This window comes from Myodes glareolus, chromosome 24 (assembly GCF_982192425.1).
Source record: "Myodes glareolus chromosome 24, mMyoGla1.1, whole genome shotgun sequence".
Classification (NCBI taxonomy): domain Eukaryota; kingdom Metazoa; phylum Chordata; class Mammalia; order Rodentia; family Cricetidae; genus Myodes; species Myodes glareolus.
The window spans coordinates 28,329,836-28,347,738 of NC_142049.1; positions in this window are offsets into that span (position 1 = coordinate 28,329,836).

The window sequence follows — 17,903 nt, forward strand, 5'->3', positions numbered from 1 at the left end:
GTGAGGGAAGCAGAGTGAGGCTTGCAAAGACCCTCTCAGTGCTCCTTCTATAGTGAGCAGAGGGAGGCTTGCAGAGACCCTCTCAGTGCTAGAAGAGCAGAGGGGGGCTTGCAGAGATTCCGTCAGCCCCTTAGCAGGGTCACAGCTTCTGTTTTCTGCACACATTTTGCACTTACCTAACCTGCGATTGCCACATTATGGGAACTGCTGAGTGAAGCCTGGCAGCTTGGTGACCCAGCACAGGCCATGGCACGGTTGGCTAGCACTTGAGTATTACCACCACTGAGAGCAGAAAGAGCCAGCTGTCTCCAAATGCTTGGGTGTGAGCCTACTATTTCTTTAGCCACCACCCTGCCTGCTATCCCTGGGATGGAGGTATGGGTTATGTTGAGTTTGGGAAGGTCTGGGGAGGGGAAAAAAAGAGTTCCATTCATCTTCCAGTTTTCCACTAAGTTTAAGTGAGAATTCTAGGTTGTGAGCCTTGTACATGCTTAATAGAACCCTTGGAAGAGCTGAAGGAACCAAGTGGAGCATTACTAAGCCTGCGCCAGCTTGCTTCAATACAACCCTAGCTGCTTCCTTAAAAGTGGGAAATCGAGCACAATTGCCAACAGCAGGCAGTCAGAATGGTAGCATTACCAGATTCTTGCAGGCAAACCCTTCGTGTCTTGATGGCCTGAAGGACAGAAATAAGAATTCTGAATGACAGTTCAACTATGTAGACTAGCGTCTTGACTTGAATGCTTTTACTATGTGACTTAGAGTAAGCAAGGGTTTATATATTGCTTGAGGGTAAGGATGAAGCCTCTGGGTATACAAAGGCTCCCAGAAAGAAAGCAATCAGTGCTCTGACACCTGATGCCAGTAGTGGAATTCCAGGGAGCAAGAAAGGGATTCGAGAGAATCAGAACTCCTTAGGAGGGATTTCTGCATCTGATTGCCACTTAAGCACAGAATAGACCATGGATCAGGGATCATGTTAGTAGGTCCTCTTCAGACACATCTCACCTCCCCTATGTTCCCTTTCTCTGTTTCTGTTACTCTGTCTCTCCATGTGTGTGTGTGTGTGTGTGTGTGTGTGTGTGTGTGTGCTGTATTCATGTGTGTGTGAATGTGACTCTATGTGTGTGGGTGCATGTTTGTATGTGCCTCTTTGAGTATATGCGTGCACACATGCTTACATGTTTGTATGTGCATGTTTGGTAAAGAGAGATTCAAACCAAAAAACCTCTAAGTGGGTTACAACATGTTTAAAAATATTCATACATTTGGGAGAGAAAAGAGTCTATAGACAGTCATAAAAAGAAATATATAGCTTTAAAATAATCAAGTCCTTAGAAGTCCTTTATATTATAAAATATAAAGGACTTATTAAAAAAGTTCTTATATTATAAAATAATATAAAAGAAAAAAAGCCATGTACATCCACATAAGACCTAAGAAGCTTTAAAAAGGAGATGAACTGCCATGCTAACAAGGTACTACCATATGGCGAGTGTAAGGAATATGGGATAACTTAAAACATAAGAACCGTTAATAACAAGCCTGAGTTATCAGATGAACATTTATAATTAATAAGTCTCTCTTGTGGTTATTTGGGGAGCGGCTGCCAGGACAGAAACTACCGCCTATAATGAGTGGCAACGGTCAGTGCTGAGTATCTCTTCAATCCCTCTCTATCTTTATTTGGTTGAGCTAAGCAGAGCCCCCAGGATTCCTCTGTGTCTGCTCTTCAGTGCTGAGATTCCAGATGTGCACCGTGTGGAGTCTGGGGAACCAAAAGCAAGCTCTCATGCTTGTGTGTCAAATGCGTTACCTACTGAGCCACCGCCTCCCCCACCCCTTCTTGCTGTTGCTTCTTCTTGTTGTTGGGAAGAACATAAGTTGATATTTATTTTACTTCTACATTTTAAATTTCTTTGCTAAGATTGTGTTCAAACTTAAAAATGGTGTCGTATCCTAAAATTGACGTGGAATTGTAATTGATGTGGAACTTATTCTTTATGAGGCAGAGTTTTTGTTTTTGTTGTTTTTTTAATCATACAAGAGAGAAGCTAGACTCCAAGTGTTTTTCCTTGAAGCAGGGCACTTAAAGCCTTGGAAAACACCACTTTTACACTAGCGATATGTTAATGAAAGTAGAAATAATAGCTGTGGATGGCACAATGGTGCCTCTCACCTGTAGGTTTTCCTTTCAGCTTCCGTTTAGCATAGTCAGCTGTGGCCTGAAGATGTTAAATGGGAAATTCCAGAATTAAGAGCATCCATGTTTTAAACTACATGCCATTGTCGCAAGCATAATGAAATCTCATGGCACCCAACTCCCTCCTAGGTGTGATCATCTCTTGGCCCAGCATATCCATGTCGTGTATATTACCCACCCATTAATCATAGAAGGTTGTCAGATCAGCTTGTCATATTGGGTTTAAATAAAACTTTATTTTGTTCAGTGATAGCCCTGTAAGAGCAGGGATGCTGGACTTTTCGACACGCCAAAGAGAAGTAGTAAATTCTTCTCTTAGGTGAAAACTTTTGTCTCGATGAAAAGAACCCAGTCCTCGTGCCTCTAAGATTTGTTTTACAGTAAAAATCAAATCTTCTACCTGCAGTATAGTAAGGAGAAAAGAAACCCATGCTGATTTTGCCATTGTATCTCACATTGCAAAAGTCAACAGCCACAATGCATAAGGAGAGCTCAACTAAATTTAAAGGCATTAAACTAGGAGTTAATATTCTGCAGCTTCAGGCAGACACTGAGAAACATGAAAAGTTCCCCTGCCCAAGGACAAGGGGGACTAGGTTTACCACGCGGTAATCTTTGTTCTGGGTTGACTCTTATAACAAACCTATAAGGCAGACATTATTAATAGCTTATGAATGGGCTAGCTGAGGCTCAGAGGAGAGTTTAAAGGCAAAACTTCCAAAGGGGCAGATAATAAACATCTGCCAGATTCTTCTTGGCCATTAGGGCCCTCTGCTGGGATTCAGACTGGTGTAGTTAGTTATAAAACCTGGGTTAATTATACTTCCCAATTTGGCCTCCCAGACAGACCAGGAAGGCAAAGTATCCACCCAGGAAACAGGGGCCAATACAAGGCAGACAGGATAAAATGCTACACTGAATGCCAAGGGAACAGAATATTTGGTACAGATAGGAAACACTGGGCTATGGCACGGATGGAACAGCCTGGCAAAATCTTTGGTTTGTATTCTGTCTCAGAGGTAGCTGTTTGTCTGTGGTTACACCACGGCTCATTGATCTGGGTGCTCGGCCGTCTCTCTTGCCTTCAAGGTGGAGCCACATGAATGCAACCTTTATCCACTCCCAAGCCCACCTGCCTACCCAGTCTGAGGGAAGACCTAGAAATCAGTCCCCAGTCCCACAGGAGTTAGAGGCAGCAATTGCGAGAACACCTTCTTCTCCACATGCGATCTGTCTTGGTTCTCTCAAAGACGCGGTCCTGTCAAGACTGTAGTTGCCCCTTCTCCCCATTAAATGGCTCAGAAATGCCTGTTTGGTGACAGTTCTTCCTAGTCTTCGCCCTTGATAGCCTCTGCACAGTGGTTGACCTTGTCAGTATCTCTCCGACTGCAACTTTAAAGTTGATATTTTTAAAAAGCCCGCTGGTTTTCTTTTAAAATCTTTAAAGCTTAAAATCTTTTCCTTCAACAGCATTAGTGTTTGTGAGGGAGAGAATAGATACATGGCACCAAGGACAAAGGCTGTGCTGTGGGGTTCAGGAGTTGCACCTGCCTAACATGTGAGGCTTGGGTTTGACTCTCTCTCTCTCTCTCTCTCTCTCTCTCTCTCTCTCTCTCTCTGTGTGTGTGTGTGTGTGTAATCTTAGTGTAACAATATGCTTAAATCTGTATAAAGTATGAATTTCAAGTATTCAATTAAAAATGGTTGAAAGTAAAATGTAATGATGTTATTAAAGCTGCATTCAAATGGAAGTTATTTCTTCATAATATTTGAGTCTTTCCACATGGACAACCTTTGAAGAAAGGTAAAGGGTCAAAGATATGCCTGGGAAGGTAGAGAGGACATGGGTACAAATTGCACAAGGCGAGGATTCCGAAGGAAGCACCAGGGTAGGCCATTTGATTTAGAATAGGTAAGAAGAGAACGTAAGTATTGGAACCAGTTATCAGAGAAGTCACCTCGAGACCATGGGAAGATAGAGGTCCCTGGCCTGAGGGTGTGTGTGCCTGCCCATTTGCACGTGTGTGTGTGTCCAGGTGCAACGGCGGAGGGCTCTTTCCAGAGCAGCATTTCTGACGCTGCGTCAGACTAAATGCCCCGTGTCACACTTCACACTTGGCAGAGTCTGCTGCATTCACAGGCATCTGGGATGGTTCACTCTCAACCTCTCAAGAAAGAACAACTTTGATTACCTTGACGGCACAGGTGTCCCAAGTAGCTGCCACGTACCAAGCAGTCTATAGCCCTGTTGCATCCTGTCCTCACACAGTCCTGAAAGAAGGTGAAAATGGTCTTAGGGACACTGACTCGCAATGTGTCACAGCTAAAAGAGTAGACTAGGATTTTGTGGATGGTCCCTGGGATTCTGGGTCTGAACTGTCTGTTTCTGGGTTTGGGGGTCTGTTTAGTAGCCGCAGTAGGCAGCTAAATGCACAGCCCAGCCCTCTGGGTCAGTTGTCACCATTGCTCCGCTGAACAGACAAGACTAATGAGAGACCAGAAGCTTAGGTTCTATGCTAGCTAGCAAGACGGTGGTCCTGAGATGTGACACAAGTATGGCTCTTGAGACCATACCTTACACCACTGCACCATCCTGCCTTTCTGCAACTAGTTTTCATTCTTTTGCACCATTCCAGGGCAGCTTGGCCTGGGAGGGGGGGGGGGCTTCGGGGCACACATTTCATGGTGCAGACTTTCATTCTCATGACGGGCACTTTACCGACAATTCAGGGAGGCTCCATCGTGGTGTGTTCAGCTGCATGGATGAAGAGATACTGCTGATGAGGTGGGAACAAGAACAGGCCATGCTGCCTCCCAATGCCACAGGACAGCAGAGGGTGCGTGCGTGTGTGTGTGTGTGTGTGTGTGTGTGTGTGTGTGCGTGTGTGTGTGTGTGTGTCGGGGGGAGGGTAGCTAGACGTACACACTGCAAATAAAAGCATAGCCGTGATGACCACAGGAAAGAACCCGAGGAAACAGTGCCTCCAGCATCCACTCTAATATGAGCCTTGCTCTTCCAACTCAAAAACTACCTCCAATGAAAGCGTTAGAATCCTTCAGGTTGTACGTAACAGAAACTCAACTCGAAAAAACTTCGATATGAAAAGGGAATTTCTCAGTTTACCCAACTGAGTGTCCCGACTCCAAGTTCAGCGTGGCGTCGATCTACCTCCCTTCTGTCACAGCTTGCTCTCCTTCCATAGGCTACCTCCTGCAGCCAGGTAAGACCCCGCTTGGTGGCCCCAGCAGAAATCAGGGCTCTCTGCTCTTCTGGGGAGTTCCCATCTCCCCAGACGAACTCACCTTGCCTTTGCTTGGACCATGTGATCATCAAGAACCAAACACCATGTCCAGAGGACCTGTGCCTGGACAAGGTTGGGCCATGTGTTCACTCCTGACTAATCGCTGTGTTCAGTCTGTGCCCATAGAGATCAATCCTATGATTGACTAAGCCTGGGTCATGTGTCTGTCCCTGACCAATCATTTTGCCTACACAGTGAGGGGGGTCCATGACTGATAAGATTAGTAGGACCTCAGGTGTGAGGTCCCCTAAGAAAGGCAAGCTCGTAGACCCAAATGTGGTCACAACACTTGGGTCTTCGCACTCAGTAATGTGTTAGGAACATTATAAAAGATCCAGAAACTCACTCCAGAACAAAGTCAACAGACACATTTCAAGGTATCTCTAGATACCAAGGTAAACATCTTTTGGAGAGTTACAGGAAATGCCTGATTGAATCCTAAGAGGGGAAGAGTGGGATTTGTCTGGCTCGTCTTTGCAGGTAGAGTAACAGGTAAGCTGAAGAGCCTAGAAGGCTTTCACAGACTTCCCATGGTGCATTTGCCTCCAGGACTCCATGCCTCTACTCTGTAGGCTCCTGCTCCAAACCTCATCCCTAGCCAGGACCGCCTGTGCCTCTGGGGCCACGTTAAGGGCTTTCACCGTCAGGACCTCCCTCCGCCTCTCGCAACCTTTTCATGTTCATTTTCCAAAAGTAGTTGAACACTCTCCCCTGCCACAAAGCCAATAGAAAACTACACAGCCTAGGAAGGCCCTCCCGACCCAATGTTTGTCCCACGTCATCACTGAATATTCCTGCTGTTGCTCGCCTGCCTTCAATACTGTTCTGTTGCAGTAGTCAGCCCCTCCCGGAACCCATGAATCCTCAGAGCCCTCAAGTCAGGGTGGTCCCCTTGCCAGCTGTGGAGATGAGTCGCTCACAATTGCAGGTTCCAGTGTGCCCTGCCAGGTCTGGTCATCGACAGTCTTGTAGCCAGTGGACAGGGTGGCTGACTCCTGTGCGGGGCTCAGGGACCACTGAGTCCCGAGACATCTGTGGGAAGTAGCCCCCAGACAGGTCTGTCATGAGGTATTTATGGAGCTGAGACAGGCTGTAGGCAAAGTCAGGCCAAGGTGTGGCCGGAGACATTTCTGAGATAGTAATGTATGTTTCATTACCCCCCACATACACACACAGCACCACCACGTGAGCCTGTGGAGGACATCCCAGAGTCCCCCTGTAACACACGACAATGAGAGGCATAGCTGCAGGTGGAAGCAAGGCCGCCTCTCAGCCGATTCAGACAGAGACTGTTTGGGAGGAAGCCTGCTGCATCAGTGCAAACACAGGGTTCTTGTGGACAAGGCGGAGGGAAGGAGGGAAGCCCAGGGCTGGGCAGATGCTCCATGCTGGGTCAGGAGGAAGGAATGCAAGTTGGCAGCCTCTGCAGGAGGTGATGACAAAGGCAGAATCTTTCCTGAGCCTCCTCACGAAACACAGCCCCAGCACACTGCGCTTATAAAGTCCTGAGCTGTAAGGTGATAAATGTGTGTTTTAAGTAGCTAAGTTGGTGGCAGCCCGCTGCAGCCATCAGGGGATGACAGCAAGCACCCTCGACTCCTCCCTCTTCATACTTTCTCCCATCCCTGGCTACACCTCCTCAGGGCTCTCTCTTCCCTTAGGGACTGTATGAATATTCAGGTCCATAGAGTTATTACATTCTGCAAGCAGTCTGTGTGCTGGATAGATATAGAGTGCCATAGGGTGTCAGGAGAGACCTGGGAGACAGGATGAACACAAGAAGATGATGCCCTTCCCCCTATCTCCAGGAGTGATGGAAAGAGATGCACACACTCACATGTGACTAATAGGGGCATGGGGCAGGCTGTGGCAGGTGTGCCAGAAGTCTGAACCAAGTGCTATGAATATTGTGGGAAGAAGGATCCATATCAGCTGGGAGAATCGGAATTACTCAATGTAGTTGAGGACAAAAGCAGGTTTGAACTCCAGCGAGGATGAGACCGGCCTACATGCTTTAGTGGTCTCTTCCTCGGCCGGTACAGACATTACTAATCAACGACTAACTCCATCTTTCTTGGAGAGCTCAGACTTTGTCTCAGGATTCTTTTCATGTAGTCCCTACCTTGGACAGGCAGCAGCAGTCTCATGGATTTGGCACTAGTGATAAAAAAGTATTCTTCTTCACTTCTGTGGTTAAAGTATCGATAACAATGAAATGGCATCAGACAAGTCATGAGGAGAAGATGTATTTGAACTTGAATGTAACCTTTTCCTCTTCCTTCCTGCCTGGGGTTATGGCTGGTTAATTGTACTCTCTAGACAGCCATCTTGCAGGAGCGAGAATTTCCACACCTATCACAGCTGGAGCAATCCATCAAGGGAAAACAATAGAGGCTGAGGAAGGAATGCCTTGTAAGCCCTTTTCCGTCACTTTCTCTGGAGATAAGCCCCAGCGCTGGTGAAGCTTGCTGAGCCTAGGTTCAACCTGGGGACTGTTGCTGCAACAGTTTTGCTTTTCTCGCGATAGGATACTTTGTAAAGCCTGTGGCTGCTATCACCTTAACTATAGCAGTTCCTATCTCTGCATGTGATGGACTTGGGGAGGCTGACATGGCAGAGGAACCTTTCTGAGGAGTGAAAATACAACAGGGCCACAGTTGCCTTCCTCAAGCCTCTTTGAATCCCTGGTGCTTTGAGACAATTGGGAGAGCAGAGAGAGAAGTGGCTGATAATTATCATATCTAAAGCAGCGGTTTAGGCTTCATAGTGTTGACACTGTTTGTAGCTAATTAAGAAATCTTGACATTACTCAAGACAGATAAAATTGAAATGGAATTTAAGAGACTTTAGCTATCTGTAATAAGCTCAGAGATTAAGTACTAAGAAGCAGGTCCCTGATGGGATAGTTTGCCTTAGAAACACCAGGACCCTTCAAACAGATTTGTCCTCAAACATTCAACAGAACCATGCAGACGCTGAAGTCGCCACCTGCCCCTGTTTACATGGGAAATTATTCACAGCCCCCCCCCCCAAATGCTAATTGTATCCAGGGAGACTAGGCCCTTAAGGTCTCACATGACTGGGCTGCACTTAGAAATCCTTACTGAAGGGGCTGGGGAGATGACTCAGCAAGTCAGTACCTCTCCTGCAGAGTACCGGAGTCCAGTTCCCAGCACTGACAGCTAATACCCACCTGTAACTCCAGTTCCAGGATCTTAGAAACCCTCTTCTTCTCACCAAAGTCACTGCTGCTCACCTGCACACACACCCACACACAATTAAAAATAAAATAAATCTTGTTTGTTTGTTCATTTGTTTGAGGCAGAATCTCTCTATGGAGCTGGACTTGAGCTCGCCACGTAGACCAGGCTGGCCTCCAACTCAGAGACCCACCTGCCTCTGCTTCTTGAGTCCTGAGATAAAAGACATGTACCGCCACATCTGGACAAAAATAAAGCAAAATTAAAACAAACAAACAAAAACTTACTGAAGGAGTAGTGAGTGAGCCACTTATCAATGTATTTCCCATGGGAAAGTCAGGCATTGTTTCCAAAAACTGAGGTGTTACACACTGGTTGGTTAGGCATTATTTCTCCAGGTTTATGATATAACTGAAATCTGAATGCTAATTATTGACATATGTTTTAAATTAATAAAACAAAACAAAAATTTGTCATGTTAGTAAATAAGCCCTGTATGCTGAGGGGGTCCTCTAGTTAATAGGGGACCCCCCCTCCTCTGGAAGAAGGGAAGCAGGTAGATGACACCACCCTTGAGCATGTTGGGGATCGATGTAAAAGCTGAGAAAGCCCCAAGATGATTTGATTCTTGCTCCCTCTCTTTAGAGCCATGAGGTCCCCCTTAGGTCCCTGCAGTCATCATATTGATCAATTTATTAAATTAAGGAGTAGAAATAACAGTAAGTGAAGCAGGGATTCCCAAAGTGGGAAAAGAGGGACTCACTGAAAACAGGCACCCAGAGAACTTTCTGGGGCTGAGCAAGTCTTCCCGCACTGGAGAATGGTGGTGGTTGCTCAACTATCATGTTCCAGAGACTCACCTGAGTTCTGTGGTATGTAAATTATACCTCATCAAAGCTGTTAAGAAGTGGATCAACCCAATCTGAGTGTGTAGCTCAACACCCCAATCGAGCTCCCTTCCCCACCCACCCCTCCTGAATTGCCTGTTACCTTGACGGCTGGTGCCATTCCACCTAGTTGCTCCTCCTTTGGTGTCTGCCATCTTTTGTCTTCTCCACCTACATCCCCTGACCAGTTCTCCCTCTCTAATACCTCCGGCTTCTGTTTGCTTCTCCTGTCCCTGATGCCTATCAGCCCAGGCTGTCACTGTTCTCAGAGGCTGCCATTGCCTGACAAGGTGGTGCAGCCCTCCCTTCCCAATGCATGTTCCCTTCAACATCTAGACTACAACTCCCTCCACTGATTCCCAGCTTCCTCAGAATAAAACTCTCCAGCAGGGCAGCGACTCTCCTAACACCTGCTTATTTATTTCCTCAGTGCCTTGGCAAACCAAACGCTAAGCCTAAACTGTCCTGCATAGCTTTGTCTATGCCCCGAAACAAGGTTAAGAGTTTCTTCCTTCCTTTATGCAGGCTACATCTCTGCCTGCAAGTACCGTGGCTGACACAGGTAGGTTTTTTTGGTTTGTTTGTGTTTGTTTTTAGCAGCTATTCTGTTCATAGTGTAGTCAAGGCTTCCTTTCCTAGCCTCCCTTATCCAATGAGCTTTGACAATGAGAAAAGCATGGCAGTTGAGGAACTCATTGAAAAAGGCAACAATAACTGCAACAAAACACAAACAAACAAACACACACACACACACACACACACACACACAAAACTGGGCGGTGGTGGTACATGCATTTAATCCCAGTACTTGTGAGGTAGAAGCAGATAGATCTGAGTCTAAGGGCAGCCTGGTCTAATTCTGGGATAGCCAGGACTATTCTGGGACAGCCAAAGCTACACAGAGAAACCCTGTCTCAGAAAACAAAACAAAACAAAACAAAAAAAAGAAAGAAAAAGAAAAGAAAGAAAGAAAAGAAGAAAGGCTTTCTTGCCTTTGTCTTCCGTATTTCTGCTTTCTGAAATGACCCTCTTGTGGCTGAAGCTCCTGCAGCCATGTTGGATCAAGTCGTTGGGTAGGGGACAGAAGCCTTGCACAGTGGTGCAAGAATGAACAGTGGGCTTTAGATACCGGCCACTATATCATTTCTAGGCTTTATGTAACGGGGGAAAAAATAGCTTCTGTTCTGTTTTTGGCCACTTGTAGACATACATGAATTTCTGAGAAGAGCAATTCAAAGGGTCATTTGACCTGTGTGACCGACTCTTCATTTCCTCTAGCTCTTATTTTTCCTCTTACACTCAGCGGAGCAGCCACCAACTCTGGGAAGCCATCCTGGCCTCCCAAACGCAGGTCAGATGCCGCTCCTTAGGTTTCCATAGCCCTTGGTACTTTCCATGATGCACTGTCAAGGGTCAAAGCCACTCGTATTTGGCCACCATCGTCAGATTCCCAAGGAAAAAGGTATTTCTTTGTATAACCCGAGCCAGGCATCAGTGGGTTTTCTGGACAAGAACATGTGTTTACTATCCAAGAACTTAATGCAAAAGAAAACGCTCATGTTGTATGATATTTTGATCACATTCTGACAAAGTTTGCTTTGAACCAGAGGGTAAGCTAGCTACCAGTCAACCAAAAGTAACCATAGAGGTTTTGGCGTGCTGAGGATAGAAAGACAGGAAGTAGTAGGGCAGGGCCTCGAGAGGGTCACTGCCTTTTGCCGCTTCTCTGGTCACTCAGGTTCTTACTCTGATATTGTACTGTGTTTACTGATAGAGAATAATTAGCTAAATGCATCACAGTCATGGATGTCATTGGAAGAAAAATCCTGATGAGCAAGCTTCAGTTTTACATCGACCCCACTTCCAGTTGTATCGTAAATGACAGACAGGTTTGTATCTATTAGTTACACTAATAATCAACACAGGTACAATACAAGCTTGCTTTGCGAGACCAAGGAACACGAGCCGGTAAAAGGCTAAACTGGTCAAAATCTCTCTATCAAAGCAGCTAAGAACACAATCGCAAGTTACTGACAAAGGAGGGAAATCTCAAGAAGATGAAAAGGGGAAAACAAGACAGCAACTTGAGGGAACCGAGGGAAGACATTAATGTTCAGAAAAGGAAGTACATTGATTTGAAATGGAGTTCCATCCGGTAACAGATGGCACCCACCTGCAGACTCATTAGGGACACCTGGCTCAGTGCACCCAGCTGGCTTTTAAAACCCCAGATTGTGGTTTCATGACACGACAAGCCATGAGACCCAGAGTGGAAAGGCAAGATCTTAAAGGCCACATAAGGAGTCGGGGAGGGGGGTGAAAATGAGACCAATTATGAAATGAGCCAAAAGGTGAATCAGAGCCGTGTTGGGGGGATGTGGCGGGGGTGGGGGTGGGGGTATGGAAAGGCCAGCGCTTCTCCCAGCGAAAAGCAGCAACTCTGAACTTGTTTGATGCGTCACCGCAGTGATTTCAAAGCCACAGACGTCACAGCGGTGTTTACCAGGAAGGCCGTCTCATGTGGAGGTGTCTGTTGAGACCCACTCGCAGCTGCATTACGTGCAAAAGAAGTGTTCTTCCCGCATGATTTCAGCGGCAACGTCAAGAACACGGGTTAATGCGAGTCAGAACGGTGATAACCCTAATGCACCCAAAGTCTGATGAAATCTGCAGGCGTCACACACACACAGCGGCAAACAGAACCCCTGGGAGGCCATTAGCGACTCAGCATCTCATTCCGGATATAAAGGCCTGCGACTGTCCTCTCTACTCACCAGCACAGCTGTGCACACTTCCAGTGGACCCACCTAAACTATTTGACCAGTCATCTCCTCCCCCATCGCTTTCCCTTCAGGATTCTCAAAACGGCAAACGTAAAAATGCTGCAACCGCCCCTGCCTCCGGATGACCCAGGAGAAGCTCTTTAGGAAGGAATATGGCCTGTTGGGGTCCTTCAAAGGGACAACGCTCCAGGCTGAAGCTTATTTATTTTATTATCTAATAATTTCTTATATTATGTTTTATTATATTCTCAGGCTGAAGCTTATTTTATTATCTGATAATTTCAGATATTTCAGATAATTTCATATATTTTATCATATTCTTTCCCTTCCCCCAACTCCTCTCAGAATATCCCCCCCATCCACTCAAACAAAAACAGGTTGAAGTTTAAAAACTCATAGCTCTTAAGCTATCTGTGGCAATAATAGTTTGCTCAACACCTACCTATTCTTAGCTCCAGACTATTGAAAATTCCAGTTTTAGAAACCAAGAGAGATGGGGGCTGGGGAGGTGAAGAGGCAGTGTAGAGTAGAAATATCACCAAGACTCTGAAGCAGCATCTAGAATCTTCCTGGACTGTGGGTGTTACTGCAGTAACTTTCATTAGCGACTAAGAAGTCAATATATTTTATCTACTGGAGCTAATGAGGAGAAAATGCTTTGAAGTCAGTGGAAAGCTAGAAGATATGTGTAAGTTTGGGTTCTATGGCTATAATAAAGTCCACAACCACAAGCAACTTGGCAAGGAAAGGGTTTATAGTTCACGAAGGGAAGTCAGGGCGGGAACCTGGAGCAGGAACTGAAACAGAGACCATGGCTACTGGCTTGATCTCCGTGGTTCAGTCCCACAGGGTTCCTATAGAACCCAGGACCACCTGCTCAGGGGTGGCATCTCCCACAAGGGGCTGGGCCCTCTCACATCAACCATTAAGAAAATGCATTACAGACTTGTTTACAGTCAATCTGATGGAGGCATTTTCTCCATTGAGGTTTGGCTTCCTGCGTGTATGAAAGCACACATGCACACCTGAACATATGTTTCTGTGTATTCATTTGTTTTAAGATAGAGTCTCACTCTGTGGCCTGACTTCCTGGATCTCATTGTGTAACCTAGGCTGCCCTCAAACTCCTAGAATTCTTCTTGCCTCTATTTACCCAGTGCTGAAATTAAAAGTGTGTGTGTGTGTGTGTGTGTGTGCACGTGTATATATATGCAGTGGAAGCCAGAAGTGTCCGATCCCTGCAGGGTTGGTGCTACCGGAAGGTGTGAGTCACTTGATATGGGTGTTGGAAACCAAATTTGAGTCTTCTGCAAGGGTTTAATTGCTGAGCCATTTCTCCAGCCCTGATCAGCTATATGCTAGAAGAAATGTTCTCTACACAACAGGGCCGTGAAAAACTCCTATTTTAAGACCTAGGGAGGGGCGAGGCAGTGGTGGCACACGCCTTTAATCCCAGCACTCAGGAGGCAGAAGCAGGTGCATCTCTGAGTTTGAGTTTGGTCTACAGAGCGAGTTCCAGGATAGGCTCCAAAGCTACAGAGAAACCCAGTTTTGAAAACTATTAAAAGAGATAAGAAGGAGATAAATCTTCTTGCCTTGATCTAACAAATATATGCCCTTATAAAAGTATGTGCGAACATTAGCTACCACTCAGTCCAATTAATTTTTATTGTACCTATTCATTGTACATGGTACTATGTTACATAGGACTTTTATATAAGTATATACTGTACATTTCTGTATGTTACTCCTATATTCCTCTTCCCACCCCCTTCCTACCCTTCCTCCTAAATACATGCAATTTTTATGAGCCTATTTTAAAAATGTTTTACATTTATTTATCGTATGTGTATGTATGGGTATGTATGTGTATATGTGGGTATGTATGTGTATGTGTGGGTATGTATGTGTCGGCATGTGCAAACAGAGGCGAAAGAACAACGTTCACAAGCTGGTTCTCACTTCACCATATGGAGCCTCAGTAGCAAACTCAGGTCAGGGTTGGCAGCAAGGGCCTTTGCACACTGAGCCATCTTGCAAGCTTCTTACACACCCGATTTTAAGACGTAAAACTTGGAAAATATGCAGCCTATTATGGTTGATGAGGATAGGCATGGTAACCTTTGTGTCTTCTTGTGTCGTGATAATTCAAATCTTATTCAAAATATTAAGTATCTCATACTTGGAATTGAAGAAAATAACCTGAGGGTTGATATAGGTCGACAGTGGAGTGTTTGTGTCGTGTGATGTTTTACTCTTTTGGCTTCTTGAAGGGCACACCACCCAGCTCTCAAATAAATCACACACGGAGGCTTATTCTTAGTTCAGAATACCCACACCTTAGTTTATTTATTTCTTGCCTGATTTTCTTAAATAATCCTGACTATCTTTTGCCTCTGGGATTTTCCCCTTTCTTCTTTGTACCTTACTTTCACTCTTCCTCCATGGCTGGCTGGGTAGCTAACTCCTGAAATCCTCCTCCCCTTTTCCTCTTACTCTTCTTCCTCCTCCTTTCTCTTTCTGTTTATTCTCTCTGCCTGCCAGCCCCGCCTATCCTCCCTCCTGTCTTCCTATTGGCCATTCAGCTCTTTATTAGACCATCAGGTGTTTTAGACAGGCAAAGAATCACAGCTTCACAGAGTTAAACAAATGCAGCATAAACAAAAGTCACACACTTTTCCATCATTACACAAACGTTCCACCGTATAAACAAGAGGAACACACCTTAAAATAATTTTCCACAGCATCTTTGCCTTGCACACACTAGACCCTGGGCTCCATTTCCAGTGTCAGAAAAGCAGAATTTATCTGATCTGGAAGTTAGTGATCCACCGTCGGGAATGCAGCTCTCCCGACAGAGCGCTTGGCTGTCACACACAACGTTTCAGATCCCATCCCTTGCACAACACAAAACCAGGTAAGATGACACATTCCTATAATCCCACCCCCCACTCTGGAGGCAGGAAGATGAGAAGATCAAAGTCACTGGGCCGCCTGGCATGGGGCACACTCCTTCATTCCAAGCATTTAGGAAGCAGAAGCGGGAAGCTCTCAGAATTCCAGGTCAGCCAGGCTAGGTAGGGAAACCCTGTCTTGAAAAAAAGGGGGGAAATAATCATCATGGGCTAAATAGCAAAGTGGAGGCAACCTGGGCTCCAGAAGGCCCCTTATCAATAAGGTATCGAAGCTGGAGTTCTGGTTTTAGCAGGACGCTTGAGCCAACCTGACCCAAACTGTGACTTTCCTGCCTTCTGTGTCATTTTCACATGGCTGCAGCGAAACAGACTTGGATCCCAGTTCACAGGTCGGGAACCTGAGAAAAATTAAGTTGTCACAGTTCTTTGGTGGCCGAATCTGAGTCCTAGCGAGGATCCTACCTGCTTGCCCGAATGTTGGTCCTTTCAGATCCACACATTGTACTGACCTTTGTTTGGGCTCTGTTCTGTGAGGCTGGCACCTGGCCAGTCTCTGCAGACTCCTGCTGCTATGAAAGATTCGATTTCCATGTTCTCAGAGTGAGCCCGGCTTAAGTTGCGGTACTCCGGAAAAGGCTTTCATCACACACAAGGACAGATGTTATAATTTATAACAAACATGTTTGTGTTTGTCAGTGTGTGCCTCTGGCATGCCAGGGACTCCTTGAGAGGAGGCTGGCTTTCTGACTTCTTGGTTATGGTATTATGTTGGTTGGCAAACGTTTATTTCTATGTATTTATTTTCCCGAGACGGGGTCTTCTGTATTCCTGGCTGACCTGGAATGCCTTTGTCGCTGAATAGGAGCTTGAACTTAGGATTCTCGTGATTCTACCTTCTGAGTGTTAGGACTACAGATGTGTGCCAGGTCATGAAGTACTGTGAATGCCCAGGGTTTGGAGCATGCCATGCAAGAGCTCTAGCAACGGAGTCAACACACCCCTGCAACATACATACATACATACATACACACACACACACACACACACACACACACACACACACACCTCCCTCAGAACTAGATATGCAGATCAGGATCAAGCACCTGCCTCTGCTTCCCAAGTCCTAAGTTTACAGGGCCGCTTCATTATGCCTGGCTGAACACACTTGTTTTTTTTCTTTTTTAATGAAGGAAAACAGTAGAGTCTGGTGTTACCACACAGGCCTGCACTTTCAGTATCCAAATAACTGAGGCAGGAGAATTGCTGCCAGTTTGAGGCCAGCCTCAGCTAGACTGAGACCTTGTCTCAAAGAGGAATGAACAAACAAAATTCAACATCAGCATCTTGGCTTGGGGGCTTGTAGAAGTGCTGTTCCTGGGGCCATCTCAGTTCCCATGAGCATGGGCCTGACTTTCAGAGTTGGAACATCTCTCTTCTCAGAGCCATTCTGTTTACACGTTGAGAAGCATAGGGATGCTGATCCCTGATCCCCTCCTTGAGACTCTGTGAACCAAACGCTTCTAAATGCCTGCTGGGAACGAGGATTGTGACAGAAACACCTTAGTTTAAGAATAGAATGCCATTTTTAGGTGGCCTCATGCTTCAGGGTGCCATCTCCAGGTCATAGGAGGACTGGTGAGAAAGGGACACTTTGGTGGCCTTGGGTAGGCCAAGGCTGGAAAAGATGGGAGGAGCTGGAACCGCTGGGTCTCACCCCCAATTTGTTTGCAAATGTCCCGCAGTGCTGAAGCTGAGCACAGAACCAAAGCCAAGGCCAAGTTTATATAATGCGTGAGTCCAGGATGCCCCTGCTCTCCCTGTGGGCTGCAGAACACAACACTGATCTAGGATGGAAAATGCCTTTTGTTGGATTTCCAGCTCCTGAATGATTTCTTTTTTTTTTAATATTTATTTATTTATTATGTATACAATATTCTGTCTGTGTGTATATGTCTGCAGGCCAGAAGAGGGTGCCAGACCTCATTACAGATGGTTGTGAGCCACCATGTGGTTGCTGGGAATTGAACTCAGGACCTTTGGAAGAGCAGGCAGTGCTCTTAACCACTGAGCCATCTCTCCAGCCCTCCTGAATGATTTCTTATGGGAGAAACTTCCTGGGTTCTTTCCTTGCTGGGAAGGGGGTGGAGGGCGGGAGGGAGGGTGCGGAATGTCTGGCTTGGGTGGGGAGCTGAGAGCAGATTTTCCAGTCAGAGCGTTCATTCAGCTTCTCCATGCATTGTGGGTACCCACGGACTTTTGCGTAGCTTTGCGGAAGACTTGGTGACACTAGGGATCCAGAGGATGGGCAGAGGGTGGGAGCATCAAGTCACGTGACAGGTCAGATGACTGAATTGGGAGTGTGGCTAATCATCTCAGGGTCACCCCCAGTGACATCGGATACTAGCCTGAGCAAAAAGAGGAAATGGCTGCCTGGCCTATGGTGGAGGCCACGGGGGAGCTCTGGCTGCTGCTAATTTGGGGTCGAATTGGAGTTTAGGTGGAGTTAAGGAAACCCACCGCCAAAGCAATAAAGTCAAAACCTCAGTGTTTTCTAGGCTGAAAGCCGGAGAGTCTTGGAGAAAAAGGCCACGCGAGCCATGTTCCAGAATTTTG